The sequence below is a fragment of the Macaca fascicularis genome, chromosome 9 (assembly GCF_037993035.2).
Source record: "Macaca fascicularis isolate 582-1 chromosome 9, T2T-MFA8v1.1".
NCBI lineage: Eukaryota > Metazoa > Chordata > Mammalia > Primates > Cercopithecidae > Macaca > Macaca fascicularis.
Genome location: NC_088383.1, coordinates 33,791,817 through 33,817,105, shown reverse-complemented (window position 1 = coordinate 33,817,105; position 25,289 = coordinate 33,791,817). Strand labels below are relative to the sequence as shown.

The 25,289-nt window shown below is 42.3% G+C and overlaps 1 pseudogene; it reads left to right on the top strand.

Annotated features, from left to right (window-relative positions):
- The first annotated feature begins 3,474 nt into the window (after positions 1-3,474).
- Positions 3,475-6,028, top strand: LOC107130779 (large ribosomal subunit protein eL8 pseudogene; annotated as a pseudogene).
- Positions 6,029-25,289: the final 19,261 nt, after the last annotated feature.

The window sequence follows — 25,289 nt, the reverse complement described above, 5'->3', positions numbered from 1 at the left end:
AGCTTTCTCATCAGCCATATTTCCAAACCAAAATAACTCATCAGTGAGAAAATAATGCAAAAACTTGAGAAATATTACCAGAATCATAACTTCTATTCTCCCTTTTGAGATTGAGGATCCTCCAGGGCAGGGTCTGAGTCTTGTTCGTCTATTTACCAATTTTTAAAATATATATTTGTGGGTACATAATAGGTGTATATATTTGTGAGTTACATGAGATATTTTGACGCAGGCATTGAATGTGTAATAATCACATCAGGGTAAATGGAGTATCCATCACCTCAAGCATTTATCATTTCTTTGTATTACAAACATTCCAATTATACTCTTTTAGTTTTTATTTTATTTATTTATTTATTTATTTATTTATTTATTTATTGTTGAGACACAGTCTCACTTTGTCACCCATGATGGAGTACAGTGGCACAATCTTAGCTCACTGCAACCTCCGCCTTCTGGGTTCAAGCGATTTTCCTGCCTCAGCCTCCTGAGTAGCTGGGATTGCAGGTGCCCGCCACTACACGAGGCTAATTTTTTTGCCTTTTGTTCTTTTAGTAAAGACAGGGGTTTTTACCATGTTGGCTAGGCTGGTCTCGAACTCTTGACCTCAGGTGATCCACCCACCTCAACCTCCCAAAGTGCTGGAATTACAGGCATGAGCCTGGTTATAACCATGCCTGGTTATTTTAAAATGTATAATTAAATTATTTTAGTTATATTAAAATGTATAATTAAATGATTATTGACTATAATCAACTTATGGTGCTCTCAAATAGTAAATCTTCTTCATTCTGTTTTTTGTATCCATTAACCACCCCCACTCCCACTCCCAGTTCCCCACCACCCTTCCCAGCCTCTGGTAACCATCCTTCTACTCTCCGTCTCCATGAGTTCAATTGCTTTAATTTTTAGCTCCCACAAATAAGTCAGAATATATGAAGCTGGTCTTTCTCTGCCTGACTTATTTCACTTAACATAATGTCCTCCAGTTCCATCCATGTTGTTGCAAATGACAAGACTTCCTTCTTTTTATGGCTAAATAATATTCCATTGTGTGTATGTATCATATTTTCTTTATCCATTTGTCTGTTGATGGACACTTAGGTTATTTCCAAATCTTGGCTATTGTGAATAGTCCTGTGGTAAACATGGGAGTGCAAATATCTCTTTGCTATATTGAATTCCTTTCTTTGGGGTATAGATCTAGCCCTATTCAGCTTTATACCCCTAATGTCCAGCCTTTCTACATTTAGTAGTTGATCAAGAAATGTTTGTTGATCTAAAATGATTCGCAGCATCCCTTGCATCAAAGGAAGACAGCTGTGCCAAGTGGGAGTGAATTCTCACTGTGAAGCCCACAGGGGACTGGTCTTCCAAAATCAGGCACTGTCACCCCCTCCACCCCCACCCACTGGAAGCACCGGCCTGTGACCCTTTATCACAGTAAGAACAAATACTCAGTTGGTTATGACGAAAGATGCAAAGAGGCCATCACATGCCTTCTAATTAATTAAGGTGGATTAAATCACAGACATTAAAGATTTTGAGTGTTCTGTTATTTTAGCTTTATATTTAAAGACTCGGTGATGACCTGTTCCTCTGTGTGCCATGAATCATGTGGTGAATAAGTGATTTAAGGTAACTACTACATTATACCCAGGAGGGCCTGTCGATATGGCTTGCTATCAACTGCCACTTTATATCAAGGCTAATGGAATGAAATGTAATAGGAAATCCTGGTTTGGAGGAAAATAAAAGAGTGGTTGTTCATTGATTAAATTTACCTGAAAGTCTGACATATCCATCGACTAAATGTTGTATTTCTGAATGAGTCATGTGCTTTTAAGAGCCTGCCAGTAAAATGCTGGTTGCATTTTTGACTGATCACCAAAACCATTTGTTCACTAGGTGAATGTCTATGATCCTAGGGACCGGGAGCTTCAGAAGCTCCAAACATGCCCAGTCAGTACTGTGGGCCTTGATTGATCCTATCTGCTGCTGAAGACCCAACCCAGTGGGCCGAGAACACAGATCAGAAAGGCCTTGTGAATAAACTGGCCCAAAGCTCACATTCCGCAGATGAGGAAACCTTTCTGCTACACTGATCAGTTTCCTATTGCTGCTGTAATAAATTACCCCCAACCTAGTGACTTTAAGCGACACAGATACACTCTCTTCTGGTTCTGAAGGTCAGAAGTCTAAAATGGAGGCCTGGCATGGTGGCTCATGCATGTAATCCCAGTACTTTGGGAGGCCACAGCAGGAAGATCACTGGAGGCCTTTGGAGACCAGCCTGGGCAAAATGGTGAGACCTCATCTCTGCAAAATTAAAACAAAAAGAAAAATTAGCCTGATGTGGTGGCATACACTGATGTCCCAACTACTCGAGAGGCTAAGGCGGGCGGGATGGGAGAATCATCTGAGGTCAGGAATTTGAGGCTGCAGTGAGCTATGATCATACCAGTGCACTCTAGCCTGGGCAACAGAGTGAGACCCCATCTCAAAAAAAAAGTCTAAAATGGATCTGCAAGGCTGGGTTCCTTTTGGAGTTTCCATGAGAGTATTTCTCTCCTTTCCTTTTCCAGCTCCTAGTGACCACCTGCATCTTTCAGCTCTTGCCTGCTTTTCTTCATCTGTAAAGCCAATAGGGCAGAGTCTTCTTTCCCATATGACCTCCTGTCTCTCTCTTATAAGAGTCCCTGTGACTATATGGGCCTACCCAGGTAATCCAGAATCGTCTCCCCAACTCAAGACCCTAAAATGAATCCCATCTACAAAGTGCCTCTGCCACATAAGGTAACATATTCACAGTTTCCAGGGAGTAGAATGTTGACATCTCTGGAGGACCATTACTCAGCCAGCCTTGCTGTCAAAAGAGGAAATTTTGTCAACAAACCACTGAAAATATTTCTCTACAGCCTCGATTGACAGAAGTTCAGGTATCTTGTCATTCTCTTGCAGATGCAGTGCTGAGAGCACAGACTATGAGCGCAGGAATCAGGCGGGCTAAGTCTGAGCCTGGCTCTGCCATTCACAAGCTCTGCAGGCTTGGACCAAGCCATTTATGAATGGTTGATGCCACAAAAGCCTCGAAACCTTGAAGGAAGTGGTAGGAAATGAGGCAAGTAGACAGAGGGTGAGAGACTTGAAGTGCACTGATGAGCTGCATGCAGAAATATGAGTTCCACGAAAGCAGAGATCTCCTTTGCTTTGTCTACCCCTACACCCTCAGTGCCTAGAATAGTGCTACCATAGGAAATGTTTGATCAATGAGTGTTCAATGTCATGAACAGGTTCATATTAAAACTGACCCTGGTGAACACTTTTACATGACTGGCAGGAATGTAAACTGGTATAACCATTATAGAAAACAGTATGGAGATTCCTTGAAGAACTAAAAGTAGAACTACCAATAGATCCAGCAATCCTACTGGGTATCTACTCAAAAAAAAAAAGAAGCCATTATATGGAAAAGATAAATGCACATGCATGTTTATTGCAGCACAATTCACAATTGCAAAGATATGGAACCAATCTAAGTGCCCATCAACCAAATGGATAAGGAAACTGTAGTATATATACCCCATGGAACACTGCTCAGCCATTAAAAGGAAGAAAATAATGTATTTTGCAGCAACTTGGATGGAGCTGGAAACCATTATTCTAAGTAAAGTAACTCAGGAATGGAAAACCAAATATTGTATGTTCTCACTTATAAGTGGGAGCTAAGCTATGAAGATGCAATGGCATAAGAATGATGTAATGAACTTTGCGGAATCATGTGGAAAGATGGGAGAAGGCTGAAAGATAAAAGGCTACATATTGGGCACAGTGTACACTGTTTGGGTGATGGGTACACCCAAATCTTAGAAATCCGCACCAAAGAACTTATTCACATAACCAAAAACCACCTGTACCCCCAAAAACTATTGAAATAAAAATTAAAAGTAAAATAAAATTGACCCTGGCATAGAGTTGGGTTCAATAAATACTTGTGAGTGAATAATATAATACATGAATTTTAGTGGAGATGTGATTTAGTGGCTTTTATTATTTCCTCCTCAAAAAGGGTTGCAAACTCCAATGCATAAGGTGCCAGGAGGCTGAGGGAGAGAAAGTGTAGCTGGTCTAAAATGCACAGAGACCAGTCAGCCCCTGATTATTGTTACCACTGAGAATTTGGGCTCAGCGCAGCCAGATTTTCTGATATTTTTATTTAAAGAGACACCCCAAATCCAGGTTTTCATAGGAGATCATTGGTTTTTAAACATTGTCTCAAATTATTTTAAGCATCGTTCGTTAGGGCCAGCTAACTATCTGCCAGCCAAATTCAGACCAAGACCCTTACTTTGCTATGTCTCCTCTTCCACCTTCCTTAACTTCCAGGGCAGTGCAAGTTTGATAATGAGATAACCTTGAATGGCTTATTGATCAGAATTTAAAAAGGAAAGAAGAGAAGGGTTTCCCTCACACATAAAAAAGCTCAGCCTAATAAGATTCCTATGTGGGCCCCCTCCTAAAAAATAAATCGAGATCAGAGAGATGACAACTTGCTGCCAATCAGACCACAGCAACCAGAAACACAGCCTTCTCTTTGTGAGGCTTGAGGTGTCGCTGATAAATTAAGCAGAGCCCAAGGACAGTCCTAGATCCTAGAACTCCACTCAAGTCCTCAGATTGCAATTACAAGGTAAGAAACACCACTTAGACCCCGTTGCAGAGTACTATCTTCATAACTAAGATGCACATACTTGTCTACTGATGTCTTTTATTTAAACACGGATTATCTACTTCCTCAGATTTTTTTAATGACAAACCATCACTGATCCCCCCGTCTGGGCAGCAGCGTTTCTTATCCAGCATCAGTGGGCAGGCTCTCAGATGTGCGGGCTCAGGCTCAGCATGTAGCAGCTGCTCTAACAGGTACAGGCTGAAGGGGATGGGAGTTCAGACATGCCTCAGGATGGAAAGATGAGAAGTTCCAGGTGGAGTTTTATCTGTTCTGGCAATTATCCAGTGACCGTGGAAGAGTCAGCGACCCTTTCTGGGCCCCAGTTTCCAAATCTGTAGACTAAGGGAGCTGCCAGGTAATTGTTGTTACCAGAAAGGTGTCCTGATCCAGTCCCCAAGAGAAGGTTCTTGGATCTTGCACAAGAAATAATCTGGGGCGAGTCCATAAAGTGAAATTTTATTAAGAAAGTAAATGGATAGCTCTCTCTCCCCCTGTCGCCCAAGATGCCGAAAGGAAAGAAGGCTCAGGGGAAGAAGGTGGCTCCGGCCCCTGCTGGCGTGAAGAAACAGGAGGCCAAGAAAGTGGTGAATCCCCTGTTTGAGGAAAGGCCTAAGAATTTTGCCATTGGACAGGACATCCAGCCCAAAAGAGACCTCACTCACTTTGTGAAATGGCCCCGCTATATCAGGTTGCAGTGGCAGAAAGCCATCCTCTATAAACGGCTGTCCTGCAATTAATCAGCTCCCCCAGGCCCCAGACCACCAAACAGCTACTCAGCTGCTTAAGCTGGCCCACAAGTACAGACCAGAGACAAAGCAAGAGAAGAAGCAGAGGCCATTGGCCCGGGCCGAGAAGAAAGCTGCTGGCAAAGGGGACGTCCCCACTAAGAGGCCACCTGTCCTTCGAGCAGGAGTTAACACTGTCACCACCTTGGTGGAGAACAAGAAAGCTCAGCTAGTGGTAATAGTACACGATGTGGATCCCATTGGGCTGGCTGTCTCCTTGCCTGCCATGTGTCATAAAATGGGAGTCCCTTACTGCATTATCAAGCGGAAGGCAAGACTGGGCCGTCTAGTCCACAGGAAGACCTGCTCCACTGTCGCCTTCACACAGGTGAACTCGGAAGACAAAGGTGCTTTAGCTAAGCTGGTGGAAGCTATCAGGACCAATTACAGTGACAGATACAATGAGATCTGCCGTCACTGGGGCGGCAATGTCCTGGGTCCCAAGTCTGTGGCTCGCATTGTGAAGCTCGAAAAGGCAAAAGCTAAAGAACTTGCCACTAAACTGGGTTAAATGTACACTGTTGAGTTTTCTGTACATAAAAATAATTAAAATAATACAAATTTATAAAAGAAAAAAGAAAGTAAAAGGATAAAGAATAGTTACTCCATTGGGCAGAGCAGTGGTGTGGGCCACTCAGCTGCTTGTGCTTATAGTTACTTCTTGATCGTATGCTAAACAAGAGGTGGATTATTCATGAGTTTTCTGGGAAAGAGGTGGGCAATTCCTGGAACTGAGGGTTCCTCTCCCATTTAGATCATATAAGGTAACTTCCCGATGTTGCCATGGCATCTGTAAACTGCCATGGTGCTGGTGGGAGTGTCTCTTAGCATGCTAATGCATTATAATTAGCATATAACATGCAGTGAAGACGACCAGAGGTCATTCTCATTGCCATCTTGGTTTTGGTGGGTTCTGGCCGCTTCTTTACCACAACCTATTTTATCAGCAAGGTCTTTATAACCCGTATCTCGTGTTGACCTCCTACCTCATCCTGTGACTTAGAATGCCTTAACCTCCTAGGAATGCAGCCCAGTAGGTCTCAGCCTTATTTCAACCAGCCCCTATTCATGATGGAGTCGCTCTGGTTTGAATGCCTCTGACATGGTGACTCAAGCCTATACTCCCAGCTACTTGGGAGGCTCAGGTAGGAGAATCACCTGAGCTCAGGGGTTTGAGGCTGCAATGAGCCATGATACACCACTGCACTTCAGCCTGGGTGACAGAACGAGGCTTCCACTAAAAAGAAAAGAAGAAGAAAGGAAAAAGAAGGAAGAATTTTTTAAAAAGGAAGAGGAGGAAGGAAGAAGAGAGCTGGTAGTGAAATGACTTGCAGGTCCTCCCTGATGTGGCAGTCTCTGATTTTGTGACTCCACCTCCCTTGGTGATACCATCCACTTCCTCTAGTGTCATGTAGAACTTCAGTGATGCCCACCAGCATCTGCCAGGCATGGAAGCAACGGAGCATGCAAAAATCCAAGAGAGGGAATAATAGAGCCTGCTTCCTCCACATTTCCCTTGACCAGATCAAACTGATCGACAGCAACTTGGGTAGCAAACCCCCTAGCCAGTTGCCCACCTATTTGTACCATGACTTAAAGGAAGCCAAACAATTTCACCCTAAAATATATTTCCTTGACATATTTCAAGATGGCTATTCAGAAGGGCTGGAAATAGAAGAGTAGCTAAGAAGCTGTCTTTTGCAGAGAAATTTGCATCTGTAGAGAAAGCCTGTGTCCCTGCAGCCAGGCTTTCCGAGGTCCTCCCTGGTCCAGATCTAGGAAAGATGAACTGAGAGTCTGACATCTCTCAAGATCTGAAAGGAACATTTCCCACCTTTTCTCTCCAAGGGCTGCTACCCGTGAGGTTTCACCTGCATAACAAGACCACCTTTGCTAGCCAGGCATCCTCTTCTCTCCTTTCCATAACCTGTTTTGCCCATTGTCACCTGATTTACCACCATAACCTGTTTTGGGCTGGGTTCTGGGCCCCCATTCTTTGTGCCATCTCAAGATGGTATAAAAGCATCAACCATCTGGCCATTTCTTTGAGATCTTATATTATGTCAGACTCCTGTGCATATCAAAAAATTTATATACTTTTTCTCCTATTAATTTGCCTTTTGTCAGTTCATTTCTCAGAGAACTTTCAGAGGGTGGAAGGGAAGTATTCCTACAACCTCTGTCCATTTGAAGAAAATTGTTCTGAACAATTCTGGGAAGAAAGCTGAGGAAGAGATTGTTTTTGACCACAGACCAACTCAAATATCTTTCTTCTTAATCCTTTGAATAAATGATTCATGGAATGCATGCATTTTAAGGAACTGAATGCTTTTCAGTTGTTTTCCTGGAACTTTCCATTTCTGAAAAGTAATAAATATACCCAACCATACAGCTGAGTGACTATCAGAATGTCCCATGTGTTTGTTACATTTGCTCCAGAAAAATTCATTAATAAATAAACATATTCCATAAATATGTCAGATAAAACAAAGGTAATGAGATTCACTTCTAACAAGTCAATATTGAGAATAACAAATGATGACATTTTAGGGGATTTTCCTGTAAGTTTCCTGAAAGCCCCATAAATCTTTTCCTTCACCTGCTTCTATCCATGACTATTTTCTCCTGATTAAAAATTTACCATGCCACAATTAAAAATCCGGTCAATTACAAGAAAATGATGAGAATGTGGAAAACGGCAAAGAAACATGGGAGTGAGTCTTCTGATTGCTCAAATTCTCTTAATGCCCCAAATGACCCGAGGCTGCTACCCAATGTATTTTCTCAGGGGGATTGGAATGTAGGTGGGATTGGCAGCCACGGGTCAAGTGTGATTCGAGTATTATTATTATTATTATTATTATTATTGAGACAGAGTCTCACTCTGTCACCCAGGCTGGAATGCAGTGACATATCATAGCTCACTGTAGCCTTGAACTTTTGGGCTCAAGGGATGCTCCTGTCTCAGGCACCCCAGTAACTAGGACTACAGGCACATACCACATGCCCAGCTAGTTTTTTTATTTTTAATTTTTGTAGAGACAGTGTCTCACTATGTTGCCCAGGCTGATCTCAAACTCCTGACCTCAAGCAATCCTCCCACCTCAACCTCCCAAAGCACTAAGATTATAGATGTGAGCCCCTGCACATGGCCCAATTTGAAGAGTATTAAAAGTGTGCTGTGCTGAAATGGCTTTCCCCACTGGCACTGGGTTCTATGACTTCCATTCCAATGGTGTCTTGTACATAGTAAGGACTCAAATGAATGAATTAGTTAAGACTTGATTGGCCAAGGTACAGAGTCACATTTATTTTGTACGATAATATTTGCAAAAGGCCAAGGTGGAGAAGAGTATCCTACTAGGCGTTCACAGCTTAATGAAAATACTCCCTAAGCTTAAAATGGTATTATGGAAAGAAGAGGAGATTTGGAATCTTCTAGACCTGGTTGAAGCCAAGCCCCACACTTGCAAACCAGTTTCATGGTCTTGAACAAGATATTTAATATCCCTGAGTCTCAGTTTTACATTCATCTTCAAGTAGCTGTAATAAGGGCTAATTCACAGGATGGTTGAGGGGTAGAACAAAATATCCTATCTAAATTATTTAGAGCAGCAATGAAGATAGCAGATGATCAATAAATATTTAGACTTTTCTCCCAACCCGTCCCTACCCACCAATCCCTTGGCTTTAATTACTTTTATTTTAATTCAGCTTTTACAAGTAACCAAAGTAGGAAAAAATGTCAAAATATTTTTTCTCATTATTAAGTACATTGCATACTGATTTATCAATCAAAGTTGTATTATTATTTGTTTTTGGAACTTAATGATTAGAATCTGAAAAAAATAAGAGCCATTCTTTTCTTTTTTTTTTTTTTTTTTTTTTTTTTTTGAGACGGAGTCTTGCTCTGTTGCCCCAGCTGGAATGCAGTGGTGCGATCTCGGCCCACTGCAAGCTCCACCTCCCGGGTTCAAGCCGTTCTCCTGCCTCAGCCTCCCAAGCAGCTGGGACTACAGGCACCTGCCACTACACCAGGCCGATTTTTTGTGTTTTTAGTAGAGACGCAGTTTCACTGTGTTAGTCAGGATGGTCCGGATCTCCTGACCTTGTGATCCGCCCACCTCGGCCTCCCAAAGTGCTGGGATTACTGGCATGAGCCACCACGCCCGGCCAAAAAGAAGAACCATTCTAAGCCACAAAGAGTTTTGCTCTATAAAGAGTTTGAAAGTCTGCATTCACCATTTTTGCAGACTAAACTCTGTTTTAAGAAAATCCTTTGATTGTATGGATTGGAAAGAAAACACTGCGAGATGGACCCTGTTGCTTTGGTCCCTGCTGCTTTGGGGTGACCATTGACCTGAATGCAATATTTTACATTGAGGAGAAATTTAGTTGAAGAATAAGAGCATTTCTAGACTTAACTGAGCTAAAGCCATTTAAGAATGTCTTGCCTTTTGATGGTGGTGGGGGTGATAGTCTCCAGGGAGCATACTGGAATGTTTCTTAGCTCTGTGTGACTCTAGAGGGCCTTCTGCACACTGGTGATTCTGCTCTGGAAATTGTTGGTGGAAAATCTGGATTGGAGAGATGGCAGGAGATAGAAAGGACCTGCATTTCTTTCCAGAAGATTCTTCACATCAGAGCAGAGATGGTGGAAAATACTGGCTTGAGCTTGGCATGAACCAACATAGACTAGCGTATCAATTCTCCTAAGTGATGTTATCAATGAATAAATGACTCAGAAAACACGGATATGAAACCATTATGTTCCAAAGACATTATCCTGCTGGAGACATAGAGCAAGGTACATTACTCTGTGTGTAGGAGAGGGCTCCTCTGGAGGGAAGTAGATAATTCCATTGTTAATTCTTGAAGGAAACGGTAGATTATGGAACAGGGACCAAGGACAGTTGGGTGTGGTGAGCTTCAGGCAAAACGTTTCTTCTCTTTCTCTGGTTCATGACATCCTGGCATCAACTGTCCCGTGATCCATCCATGGAAGAAGGGCTCTTCTGAAACCACAGTGCAGGTAGCATAGGTGAATGCGGTGAAGAATCACTGTGCCCGGGGCAGCTGTCAGTAGTAACAGAGCAGACAGGACAATGGCTCAGAGAGGAGGCAGTGCCTACAAACACGAGGACCTAGTGGAGAGCACATCACAGACATGTCGCACAAGGGGGCTGCTTTGGGAGGGGCAAATATTCTTCCTTGTTAAGGGGAGGTTCAAGCCAAGGTCAGATAATAAGGGAAATCTAACCACGTCATGTATTCAAAGCCTTCTTAGGTTTTAATATTTTGTTTACAGATGAATCATTTCCCTAACCCTGCTTGTCTCAATTGACCTGGTTAAAATTGTTTCCAAATCCAGCAATTCAAAAGAGCAGAACCTGATCAGAACGGAAACTTTCCGGACTTGCTCACTAAACCTGAGACCCTCATCTCAGCCCACCCACTGAGCATACCTGCAGTTTTTGTTACGTCTTTCAAAAGACTCCCCCCCGCCCCATTCTGCCTTTTAACACAAAGAAAGGAAAAAAATGTGTGTTGGATTCAGCCCTGCCATACTGGTATTTATGCACCAGAGACAAATTATGTCTTCATTATAAATTCAGTTCTGAATTATGCTTAACTAGCAAAACACTCTGTGTTATAGTCATAGAAGAAGCCTGTGTGATCTCCCCACCTCAGCTCAGATGGAAAGAAGAACACTTCCGTGTGGCTGCTCACCCTAGCCTGATGACATTTCCAGACACCACCCCAGCAAATTAAGCGGATGCTAAAATCACTTAGAAGCGTGTCTAATGCACAGGATAAACATGAGCTACTGGAAAGAGGTATAGGATCAGTAATACGGAAGAAAAAGGGGGAGAGAGCATAGCCCATTTGGAACAGAAGGAAGAAATCACACACCACTCGACAGGGGAAATTACTGCATTTCACCAAGGCAGGTGCACCGGGCATGTTTGTATATTAAATCATTACCAGGAATTAAAGAGCCCATGTAAGAAGGCAATGTTACAAATTGATTCATACGCTATTTATAATTCTTTAACAATGTTTGATGTTCTGCAGTCAGAAAAATAGATTATGGGAACGGTTTGCTGAAAAAAAATTAAACACACGGTATTTATTTCTCTCTACTGAATGAAGTGCTGTAACCACCATTTATATTTTTTCCAATGCTATAAAAATGTCTTTGTTGTTATGCATAACACTATATAAAGCATGGTGCAAAGAGGATTCTTGCTTACTCAGGGATGAGAGTAGAGGAAACAGCCAAAGGAATGGAAATCAGGGCTCCTAGAAACCACATTCTCAGGCCCCATCTAAGAGGCTGAAAGGGAGGACCAAGGTAGTAAGCCTAACGACCTTCGACCTCACCCTGAAACTGGGAGCAGTTTCCCTTGAAACTGGGAAAGAAAGGAATGTTCCGGTTGTCCTTAGACTTCATTTCCAGACAGCCAGGCCTGAGTCTTGCAAATGGAAGCGAGAAGGAAAGTGAAAGAAATCAAAATATGTCACCACAAAATACGGTTCCCTGGCATTATGAGTATTTTACACTACAAATCCACAAAGACAATCAAGTGCTGGAAGAGACTTTTTTTTATCTACATAAAGATAGGACTGGCAGGTGGGGTGGCTCATGCCTGTAATTACACACTTTGGGAGGACAAGGCAAGAGAATCACTTGAGCCCAGGAGTTCAAGACCAGCCTGGGCAACATGACAAGGAATAAAAAGAGAAAGATAGCATGTCCTGAATTGGTTCCTTCCAGTGAGTTGTTGGTCTCCCTGACTTCAAGAATGAAGCTGTGGAGCCTCAGCGTGAGTGTTACAGTTCTTAAAGATGGAGTGCCCCGAGTTTCCTCCTTCAGTTGTTCAGATGTGTCTAGAGTTTCTTCCTTCTGGTGGGTTCGTGGTCTTGCTGACTTCAGGAGTGAAGCTGCAGACCTTCATGATGAGTGTCACAGCTCATAAAGGTAATGTGGACCCAAAGAGTAAGCAGCAGCAAGATTTATTGCAGCCAAAGAGCAAAGCTTCAACAGCATGGAGGGGTGACCCCAGCTGTTTGCTGCTGCTGGTTGGGGGGGTGGCCACCTTTTATTCCCTTATTTGGCCCTGCCCACATCCTGCTGATTGGTCCATTTTACAGAGTGCTGATTGGTCCGTTTTTATAGAGTGCTGATTGGTGCATTTACAAACCTTTAGCTAGACACGGAGCACTGATTGGTGCGTTTTTACAGAGTACTGATTGGTGTGTTTACAAACCTTTACCTAGACACAGAGTGCTGATTGGTGTGTTTTTCAGAGTGCTGATTGGTGCGTTTACAAACCTTTAGCTAGACATTGAGCACTGATTGGTGCATTTACAATCTTTTAGCTAGACAGAAAAGTTCTCCAAGTCCCACCCCCCACCCAGAAGCCCAGCCAGCTTCACCTCTCAATAGGACTGAACCACCACCAAGAACAATTGTTCTTGTTCTGCTCCTTGTTAATGCATTATCCATTACAGGGAAGAAGACCATTTTTCAAGACAATGACTGTCTCAAATGATCATTTAAATTCCAAAAAGAACATTTGCAAGTTAATATCTGTTTCTCCGCACTTCCAATAGCCAAAGCAATCTTAAGCAAAAAGAACAAAGCCAGAGGCATAAGGCTATAGTAACCAAAACAGCATGGTACTGATATAAAAGTAGACACCCAGAACAATGAAACACAATAAAGAACCCAGAATTAGAGCCAAATACCTGGAAGCCACCGATCTTCAACAAAGCAGATGAAAACATACACTGGGGAAAGGACACACTATTCAATAAATGGTGCTGGGAAAATTGGATAACCACAGGTAGAACAATGAAACTGGATCCCTCTCCCTTACCATATATAAAAATTAACTTGAGATGAATTAAAGACTTAAATCTAAGACCTGAAACCACAAAAATCCTAGAAGATAAAATAGGGAAAACTCTTCTGGACATTGTCCTAGGCTAAAAATGTATGACTAAGACCCTGAAAGCAAATGCAACAAAAATAAAAGTAAATTAGTGGGACCTAATTAAATTAAGCTTCTGCGCAGTGAAAGAAACAATCGGCAGAGTAAATAGACAATCTACAGAATGGGAGAAAATATTTACAAACTATACATGCAACAAAGCACTAATACTCAGAATCTACAAGGAACTCAAATAAATCAGCAAGAAAAATACAAATAATCCCATTAAAAATGGCCAAATGACATGAACAGACATTTCTCAAAAGAAGACACACAAATGGCAAAAAAACATATGAAAAGATGTTCAACATCACTAATCATCAGGGAAATGCAAATTAAAACCACAGCGAAATACCACCTTAATCCAGCCAGAATGGCCATTACTAAAAAGTCAAAAAACATTAGATGTTGGTGCAGATGCAGGGGAAAGGGAACACTTAGACACCGTTGGGGTTACTACAACCTTTATGGAAAACAGTTTGGAGATTTCTCAAAGAACTCAAAATAGATCTACCATTCGATCCAGCAATCCACTACTGGGTATCTACCCAAAAGAAAATAAGTCATAATACGAAAAAGACACCTGAATGCATGTTTATCACAGCACAATTCACAATTGCAAAGATATGGAGTCAACCTAAGTGCCCATCAACAGATGAGTGGATAAAGAGTATGTGAGAGAGATATTTATATATATATATACACACACACACACATATATCTCACATATATATACGCACACACATACATACACGCACACACACACCATGGAATACTACTCAGCCATTAAAAAAAAAAAAATGAAATAATGCTTTTTGCAGCAACTTAAATGGAACCAGAGGCCACTATCCTAAGTAAAGTAACTCAGGAATGGAAAACCAAATACTGCATGTTCTCACTTGTAAGTGGAAGCTAAACTACGGGTACACAAATGATACAGGAGGTGGGGCAGAGGAGTGTTGGGAGAAGAAGGGTGGGGTCCCTGATGAGGGCTCCACCCCCAGGCCTGTGCGCACAGACCTAGGTGAGGATAGGCATTTCTGTTTTCATGTCAAAATGTTGCATTTCCCAAGACCACCCTGGCCCGCCACACCTCCATCCTGTGCCTATAAAAACCCCGAGTCCCTGTTGGGAAGAATACACAAGCAGCTGGACATCGAGAGGAACACAGCAGCAGAACAGCACACCGACAGGCACCAGCAGACTCCCACAGAACAATATGGAGTTTGGCCTGTGGTCAGAGAAGAGACTGGCTGCTGAGCCGCCTACTCCAGGGGACAACCAGCTTCCCACTCCATCCCCGTTCTGACTCCATGATCTGCTGAGAGCTACTTCCACTCAATAAAACTTTGCACTCCTTCTCCAAGCCCACGTGTGATCATATTCTTCCGGTACACCAAGGCAAGAAACCCCGGGGTACAGAAAGCCCTCTGTCCTTGAGATAAGGTAAGGGGTCTAATTGAGCTGACTAACACAAGCTGCCTACAGATGGCTAAACTAAAAGATCACCCTGCAACACCCATCCACTGGGGCTTCAGCTGTAAACATTCACCCCAAGATACTGCCATGGAGTCAGAGCCCCACAACCTGCCCATCTGTTTGCTCCCCTAGAGGTTTGAGCAGCAGGGCACTGAAGAAGCAAGCTACTCCCCCACCGCATCCCCTGCAAGAAGGAGAAGGGGATACGTTTCACAAAGCTATACAGAGCAGTATAATGGGCATTGGCAACTCAGGGAGGGGGAGAGATGAAAAATTACCTGTTGGGTAAAATGTACTCTATTCAGGAGACAGGTATGCTGAAAGCCTAGACTTCATCACTACACAATGAATCCATGTAACCAAAAACCACTTGTACCTCTAAAGCTATTGAAATAAATTTTTTTTTTTTTTTTTTTTTTTTTTTTTTTTTTTTTTTTTGAGACGGAGTCTCGCTCTGTAGCCCAGGCTGGAGTGCAGTGGCCGGATCTCAGCTCACTGCAAGCTCCGCCTCCCGGGTTCACGCCATTCTCCGGCCTCAGCCTCCCGAGTAGCTGGGACTACAGGCGCCTGCCACCTCGCCCGGCTAGTTTTTTGTATTTCTTAGTAGAGACAGGGTTTCACCGTGTTAGCCAGGATGGTCTCGATCTCCTGACCTCGTGATCCGCCCGTCTCGGCCTCCCAAAGTGCTGGGATTACAGGCTTGAGCCACCGCGCCTGGCCTGAAATAAATTTTTTAAGATTAATTTCTGTTCCCCCATCCAATCATTCTCTCTAGTAATCACGTATGGTCCCTCAATAGAATCCCTCTTCTCTCTCCTGCCTCTCATAACCTGTTTTACCAGGATCCAAGCCTGCATTCTTTCTGTAACCTCAAGGTGGAATATCTTGAAGCTTCTGTACCTCATTGAAAAGTTGGTTCTTTATTCTGTACCCATGTATACATGTTAAATTAATTTGTCTGTCTTTTCTTCTATTAATCCATCTGCCTCATGTCAGTGATTTTCAGTGAATTTCCAAGGGGCCAAGGCTCACAAAAGGATGGACGTGCCATTCCTGTGTGTCTGCCTACCCCTCCCCACCACTCAGGAAACTGGAAGCTGAACCACTGGCTCTGGCTCTCATCTCCTTTGGACGACCCCGCAGAAATTCCCGTCCTTTAGCCAGGGTTCACCTGAGATAGATGTCTCTATAATGTCACAGACAAAACATCTTCATTTTCTTCCCACAGCTTTGGAGGGCCTGTTGGAGCTCTACACCATGAAGCAACAGCTAAGTTTTCTTACCACTTACGGAGAGAGTGAAAGAATCGGTAAATCATCCCCAGCTTGAGGAAAGGTACAGATACTGAAGGAAACTGAAATATTTCACTCCAAAACCTACTTCTTTGACATATTTCAAGATGGCAATTCAGAAGGGCTGGAAATAGAAGAGTAGCTAAGAAGCTGTCTTTTGCGGGGAGCTTTGCCTCTATAGAGAAAATCTGATTCATGCAGCCATGCATTCTCTGAAGCCCTCCCTTGTCCAGATCTAGGAAAGATGAAGTGAGAGTCTGACATCTCTAAAGGTCTAAAAGAAACATATACCATCTTGTCTCTGAGGGCTGCTATCCCATGAGGTTTCATCTACATAACAAGGTCACCTTTGCTAGCCAGCCACCCTCTTCTCTCTCTTCCATAACTTGTCTTGCCACTGTCATGTGATTTACGACAATAACCTATTTGCGCCGCTCTGAGCCCCCATTCTTTGCGTAACCTCATAGCTAATGGATGCGGGGCTTAGTACCCAGACGATGGGTTGATAGGTGCAGCAAACCACCATGGCACACGTTTACGTATGTAACAAAACTGCATTCCTGCACATGTATCCCAGAACTTAAAATTAAATTTAATTAAAAAGAAGAGAGAAGCTTCTTAGCCTCACTGAGGGGGTGGGGTCATCTGTGTTGTCCCCCATGCATATTATTAATAATACATTTGCATGCCTTCTCTCTTATTAACCTGCCTTTTTTCCGTTGGTTTTTCAGTAAAACTTCCAGAGGGCAAAGAGAAAATTTTCCCTTGGCCTCTATAACACCAGCTAACCAGAAGTAGGCTGTGGGGAAGGCGTGCGCTCTGAGTCACCCGGAGCCATCAGTGACATTTTCATTACCCTTACCCATGCCTCTGCAGCATGTAACACTGGGTAGCTACCACAGCCACGCAGTTTCCTCAATGTTGGGTGAACCTGGGGAAAGTAGACTTAACCTCTGCCTTCCAGGAGCACACAGATCTTTTTTTTTTTTTTTTAATTTATTTATTTATTTTGAGATGGAGTCTTGCGGTCACCCAGGCTGCAGTGCAGTGGCACAGTCTTGGGTCACCCTTTTTCTTTTTCTTGTTTTTCTTCTTTCTTTCCCTTTTTTTCTTTTTTCTTTCTTTTTTTTTTTTTTTTTTTTTTTTTTGAGATGGAGTCCCACTCTGTCGCCCAGGCTGGAGTGCAGTGGCATGATCTCAGCTCACTGTAGCCACTGCTTCCTGGGTTCAAACAATTCTCCTGCCTCAGCCTCCCGAGTAGCTGGGACTACAGACCCATGCCACCATGCCTGGCTAATTTTTCTTTTTTTGTATTTTTAGTAGAGACGGGGTTTCACCATGTTGGCCAAGCTGATCGTGATCTCCTGACCTCGTGATCCACCTGCCTCAGTCTCCCAAAGTGCTGGGATTATAGGCGTGAGTCACGACGCCCGACTGGGTTTTGCCATTTTGCCTAGCTGGTCTCGAACTCCTGACCTCAAGTGATCTACCCGCCTCGGCCTCTCAAAGTGTTGGGATTACAGGCATGAGCCACTGTGCCTGACCCAGGAGATTACAGATTGCAAAATAAGTGGAAAGCATTGTGAAATTAAGTAATCTGAACTTAAAGCTGTTGGACGTTAAAATTTTTTTTATTTTTTTATTTTTTTAGACAGGGTCTCGCTGTATCACCCAGACTGGAGTGCAGTGGTGCCATCTCTGCCTCCTGGGTTCAAGCAATTCTCCCACCTCAGCCTCCCAAGTACCTAGGATTACAGGTATGCATCATCACGCCTGGCCAATTTTTTGTATTTTTAGTAGAGACGTGGTTTTGCCATGTTGGTCGTTTCACTATGTTGGTCTCGAACTCCTGGCCTCAAGTGATCCATCTGCCTCAGCCTCTCAAAGTGCCAGGATTACAGACGTGAACCACCATGCCCAGCCAAGGTGTTGGTACTGTAGAGTATTCTGAGCCTTGAATGGAATGTGACTATTCACCCTGAGCCACACAGCACATAGCGAACTTCTGCCTTTTTTTTTTTCTTTCTGTATATAATTAAGATTTATTGGTAAGAATACCAAGTGGCTCCAGAGATAAGACCCACTCAGATCTTTACTTCTAGTCAGGTAGCAATAGAGTAATTTTCCTTGGAATGTAGTAATCTGTAACCAATCAAATCGCTGTAACCTGTGCACTACTCTTGGGTAGAAAATGCTGTAATCCTGCTAACACTTCTCTGTGTCTGCCTATATAAGTGAAACTTGAACTGCTTCGCTTTGGAACATTGGCCCCATTTATTTGGAATCTGTGTTTTCCAGGTGGCTATCCTTAAGCTTTATGCTCAAATAAATTTTATATTTAATCATATTTTAAAATCTCATTATTTAAAGTTAACAGCATAATGCGAGTATTATCAGTGACTAATATGGGGAAAAACTGATAATATGAGAAATTATCAGTGGCTAATAGAGGAAGAATCCCAAACCAGGAAGAGGGTGTAGCAAGTCAGGACTTCTCAAGGACAGGGGTAGTACTCTAATGCCTATCACAGTGCCCTGCATAGAGCAGGAACCTACTAGGCTGGGCATGGGGGCCCACGCCTATAATCCCAGCACTTTGGGAGGCTGAGGCTGGGGAATTACTTGAGGTCAGGAGCTCGAGACCAGCCTGCCCAACATGGTGAAACTCCATCTCCCCTAAAAATACAAAAATTAGCTGGGTATGGTGGTGCAAGCCTGTAATCCCAGCTACTCAGGAGGCTGAGGCAGGAGAATCGCTTGAACCCAGGAGGCGGAGGTTGCAGTTGGGCCAAGATAGGGCAACTGCACTCCAGCCCGGGTGACTGAGCGAGACTCTGTCTCAAAAAAAAAAAAAAAAAAAAAAAAAATAGGCACCTACTGTTTGCACCAAACTGCACTGAATATGCACTAAACTGACAGGGAATTTTCCCTCTGCCCAGTGAAAACCTCCTTTTTGCCCGCACTACCCACCTCCCCTCTATACCCTGTCTTCCAGAAAATCCCCTAACAATACAAAAGGCCTGTTTTGCAGAAGGTATTAATATTACTGGAATGTGGGTTTAGATTATCTAGGTGTACATTCTGTCTCAATCACTACCTTCCCTTGTGAACTCAGACGGCAATTTATCTTTTCTCATCAGCAAAACAAGAGGACTATTCTGGGATCTCTGAGGTTTCTTCCAACTTTGAAACTCTATGCTTCTAAGTTTCAATGTAAAAAATAATCACTTCCAGGACTGCTAAGAAGAATTTTTAAAAAGCAATGAATACGCATATGCTTTATTAATCATTATCCAACTGCTATGGATGCATAGTCCACGACGTAACAGAAAGGATAGGAAGGGTGATCGGTTCTCCTTTGAGTATTCTGCCAGGTGTTCTACATTTAAGAACCTCTAGTCAATTTTATTTGCGTTCAATCACATATTTCTTAAGTTCCAGGTATGTCTGCATACATTATAATTTTCACAAACGTACATAGTTAGGAACTTTGCATTAGGTACTTGGCAGGATTTTCCTCCAAATTCTCTTTCATGCCATAAATTAATTCTCCAGGGCATCCTCAATAATTGCCTTCAAGATGAGTCTACCTTTGGAGGTTTCAGAGGCTAAACTGAAAGGGCTCTGGTGTGTTCTGACTTCCAAGCCTTAACAAACACTGCACAAACAGGTCTGCAGGTATGCCCATTTTTCATATTTCTTTATCAGAATTATAACATAATTCATAAAGATATTTGGAAATAGCTGGATGTTTAACTTTATGTAGACAATCATTGTTAGCTGAATTTTTCACAGTACTTTTGCAAATGTCTACCAACCTCTTTCAGACTAAGCCCCACAGAAACAATATGCACCATTTCCAGGCCAAAACTTTTAAGAAGTAGTCCCTGAACAGTTGATTTTTTTTTCCCCTAATGGTTAATTCTGAGATATGATTAGTGTTGCTATTACAAATAGTATCTTATTTCCTACTACAAGCTTGTTGGTTTTTGCTGGTATAGTACAATACTACACACACAGCTTCTCTTCAGAACCTGGTTGAATTCTCTTCTAGTTAAAGTTTACTCCTTGATTAATTGAGTAGAAAGTGAATAGCTCAGAGTCCAAATACTGGAGCTAGACTTCCTGGCTTCTAATCCCAGTTCCAACATTGTAGTTTTGGAAAATACTTGTCGATACACCTTCAAATATTTCACCCCCTCCGTTTGTTTTTTCACTATTTTGGGGTCTCTTTTTACATGGGTGTCAATGCTTCTGTTTCTGCCTCCCTGTAGCTTGGTCTCTCAATCTTTCTTTGTATGCCTTCCTAATGTTTTCTTTAAAAAAAAACAAAAAACAACAACAAAAAAAAAAACAGAGAAGGGATCTCACTATGTTGCCCAGGCTGGTCTCGAATTCCTGGGACCAAACGATCCACCCACCTCGACTTCCCAAAATGCTGAGATTACAGAAATGCACCACTGCACCACTGTGCCAAGCCACTTTTGTAATTTCCTAACCCAGTTTTTCATCTTATTTATTCTTCGGCTTTATCAATTTCATCAAATTTCGTTAGCAATCATCCATTAAATAATAAATATTTCATTTCAATAATTATATTTTGAAAGTTAATGTTTCAAATTGCTTCTTTGTACCTGTTTGTTTCTGTGGCATTTTTTAATAGTCTCTTTTCTTTCTCTGATGATATTAATTGTTATTTATTTTGCCTTCTCTATCTGTTTTACTTTTGCTTTTACTTCCTCTAGGAGAGTTCTGCCCATTTGCTGCCTTTCATTATATTTACACTCCTCAGATGCCTAGGAATTTCCCTTATGTCTTTGCTGGGCTTTGTTTGTTTGTTCATTTGTTTGTTTGTTTGTTTGTTTTGAGACAGGATCTTGCTCTGTTGCTTAGTCTGGAGTGCAGTGGCAGAATCACACTCACTGTAGCCTTAACCTTCTAGGCTCAAGCAATACTCCTGCCTCAGTCTCCTGACTAGCTGGGACTACAGGCACACAACATCACAGCTGGATAATTTTCTAATTGTTTTCTTTTCCAGGCTGATCTCTGTTGGCCTACCAAAGTGCTAAGATGATAGGCATAAGCCATTGCACCCAGCCATCTTTGCTTTTTATTCTTGAAGGACTAACAGGTGCTTTTGCTAGTAATGTCTACCTAAAGAGGTGGATGAAAACCTAAGATCTAGTTTCTGTCCCATAGGTATTAATAGGTCCAGGTTAGAGAGGCCCTAGAATTGTAATCTGGGCTCAAACATTCCCTGTTCTTCCAGCCATCCCTCTCCCCAGGGAACCTCAGAATTAATCAGGGACTGCTGTGAACTGCACTAATTTGTAGTATGCCATCTTCTGTCCCTGTGGTAATGGCTTTGTCCTTGGGGGAAGTGTGAAGTTTCCAGGCCTGCCAATCCCCTCTCTCATCTATTGACTTCCCATACCAGCTGGGCTCCCGAGCTGCCCTGGGGCAGCCTAACCTTGCAGCTTCAGGCTGGCTTTCTGGACCTGGCAGCAATCAGATTGACAATGGCCCCTTTAGAGAAGGGAAGAGAATACAACTCTGCCACTATTTTCAGCCCCTCCCCCTTTCATGCCACCTGGCCCTCTCCCACTCCAGGCAACCTTCGCACAACTGCTGCTCTTCCCAAACTAGCCCTCTCCCCCGCCATCCCCAACATTTGACTCTCCACGTTTCAGGAAGGTTTGGTCAGTTTCTGACTGCCACTGTCTGATAGTCACAGCTGTTTAATTCACTTAGTTTTCTTTCTTTTACATGGCATATCCAGGATTCGAGGAAGGAGTCAGCAATCTGTGGCAATTCTCCATCTTACCCTTGAAGTAGAGAGTGCAAAGCAAAATTTGTGCTGAGAGACTTTGGATACAATTAAGTCTCTAGCTTCATTAACTGGAACCATACAAAAAAAAAAAGTCCTGAATTTTGGCCACACCTCCTGGTGGGCTTCCTTGCCTCTGGTGGCAAGCTCCAATTACCTCCCTTTTCATGCCTGATGCCACCAATTCAGCCATTCTGACATGTCACCTTCAGCTGGGCATCTGCCCCTCAAAACTTGCTGGTGAAAAAACAATTGCTGGTGGCATTTTGTCATGAACCCCAGGTTTTTCAGCCTGTCATTTCGGTCCCTCCACAAATGGGTTCATCCTAATATTCCAGATTTTATTTTAGGTAGGAATCTTCTCTCCCGTCCCTCAAAACAAACTCACATAATTTCCCTTCTATTGTGGATTTCTTTCTCAGGATTATCCTTTATTTCTGCCTCTTATCCGCATGCCACCCAGCCTAGTTCAATGCTACCCAAAAATGGTCGTCCAAGCCTCCTCAGTTGAAATCACTGTTTCCCTCCCTTGAGTTCCTAAAGCAAAGATTCAAACACCATTGATTTGGGCCAGCTCACTGACTGCTCTCAAATATTTCCAGATATTCTCTATTAGCTTATAGATTCCTTGAGAGTAGGAGTTTTTTTCTTATATATATTATAGCCTTGAACATGATTTACAAAGGAATCAATAGCTACTTGTTCTTTATTGGTTGATCAAAGCCTGCAACTAATTCCACAAGTCACATTGTTTAAACGCACCTAGGCCAGACAGAGGTCAGCTCTCTCATTTTCTTTCTGCTCTCAGAACTATGCCTAGCATCGAGATATTTGAAGCACTGCGTCATTCTATCCTTGGCATCAAAACAGCTTCATTTCTACACCAAATCTATGAATAGGTAGCATCTTATAATGAAAATCTTAACTAATAACAACTTAGTTGTTTTGCCCCCATGTGAAAGAAAGCAATGCCCTTCTAGAAAGTGCATGTGTTTTAAAGAAACTAGGCTGAATGTAGTGACCTTGACTTATCCAAATTAGCAGCCAGAAAGCAAATGAGATTCATTCCAGATGGGACTAAGCTTGCAATTGTTCCTCAGTACTAGATAAGCTCATGAACAAATCTAATTACCTGATATCTAATCTGCCAGCCTCAGTAGGTCACCCTTCCTTACTTGGGAGCATCTTACACTTACAAGACAATTGCAAATGCTGAAGTCCTGAACATCATGATCACTCACAAAATACTTTATTACAGGAAGTTTACTCCTGGGCAACTTGAACTTGTCTATTTTTCAGCTCTGAATTTTGCCGTTTCAAAGCAGAAATAGAACATTTGTAACTATAGAGGCCTCCAATGCCGGTACCTCAAAATCATACACATGAAAGTTAAAAATACTGTTACTTGAAAAACCATAAACACAGTTGCATTAGCCCTTCCTTCCTTCCTTCTTCCTTCTTTCCTTTCATTCTTTCTTTCTTGTTTTATGTTGTTCATTTTTTTTTGTTGTTGGTTTTTTGGTTTTTTTTTTAGATAGGGTCTCACTCTGTTACCCAGGCTGGAGTGCAGTGGTGCGATATTGGCTCACTGCAGCCTCAACCTCCTGGGCTCAAGCTATCCTCCTGCCTCAGCCTCCCAAGCAGCTAGGACCATGGGTGCACGCCACCATGCCCAGCTAATTTTTGTATTTTTTGTAGAGATGGAATTTTGCCATATTGCCCAGGCTAGTCTCAAACCACTGGACTCAATCCATCCAACTGCCTCGGCCTCCCAACATGCTGAGATTACAGGTGTGAGCCACCGCACCTGGTCATGAATGAGCCTTTTCTATCTTTGACCTCTGTTATATTCAGCTTTCTCAAATACAAAAGAGGAAAAGTTGGGAAATCTTCATCAATGAATGTAATAGAAAAGAAAGAAACTTAAAGCTAAAGAGCCTAGGTTAAAATCTTGTTCTGACAGTTTTCTAGCTGTGTAACCGGGGACACAAACTCTCAAAGACTCATTTATCTCATCTGTAAAATGCTAATAATAGAACCTACCTCACGGGATACCTATGAGAGTTAAATCAGTTAATACATGTGGAGATGATTAAATAGAGCACATTGTCAACTAGAAATTATTGCACGTATGTTGGCCATGATCGTCGCTTTCTTCATTTAAAAAGTCATAATGCCGATGTATTCATGGCCCTAAATTAGGTACCCTAATAGATCAGAAAAGGGTCTCATTTAAAAACATTGTGTTTTAATTAGCATATTTTATAATTCACTGGAGCACTATCTCTAATACTCAGGGGCACGAGTTCTACATTGACTAATACAGCTCAAACATTCAAAGCACTTAGCTTCCAAGGATACTGTCTAGAAATCCTGACATGGTCACCTAAGAATAATTAAATGAAAGAGCTGTAGCAGCAGTGGCAAGAGGCTTCCTCATGTTGCCAAGAGGTAGGCATTTGTTGTGTAAATTTACCTTGGGCTTTCCTTGTTTGTTTCATTGATACCTACAGAAAGACCTCCTGCTCTATGCAGAAACCACTTCACAATTATCTCCAAATGAGAAGGGTATATATATTTTTCAAGGATATAAATTTTGCATTTTCATTGATTGTGTATATCAGAACTAAGCAATCCAAGGCTTCTAAAGAATCTGCTTTGTAAAACTTCTTTAAGAAAGAAATTCCTATCATAGAATAAAAAGAAATTATATTTCCAAGAAGGAGATTAAAGGGAGAAAAGCTATGTATCCAATGTTTAAAACAAGCTTTATTTCTTCCTTTCTTTGTTTGAGGCAGGATCTCACTCTATCACCCAGGTTGGAATGCAGCAGCACAATCACAGCTCACTGCATCTCAAATTCCTGGGCTCAAGTGATCCTTCCACCTCAGCCTGCTAGCTGAGACTACATGCACATGCCACCACACCCAGCTAATTTTTTAAAAATTTTTTATGGAGATGAAGTGTTGCTAGGTTGCCCAAGCTGGTCTCAAACTCCTGGCCTCAAGTGATCCTCCTGCCTCAGCCTCCCAAAGTGCTAAGATTATAGGCATGAGCCACTCTGCCTGGCCTAGAATAATTTTAAACATCTTTAACCAACTTTAAATGCAGAAATCTAGGAATGATTTTGTTACCTTCGTGTATTTTGGTTATTTTGACTTCTCTAATAAGCTATTA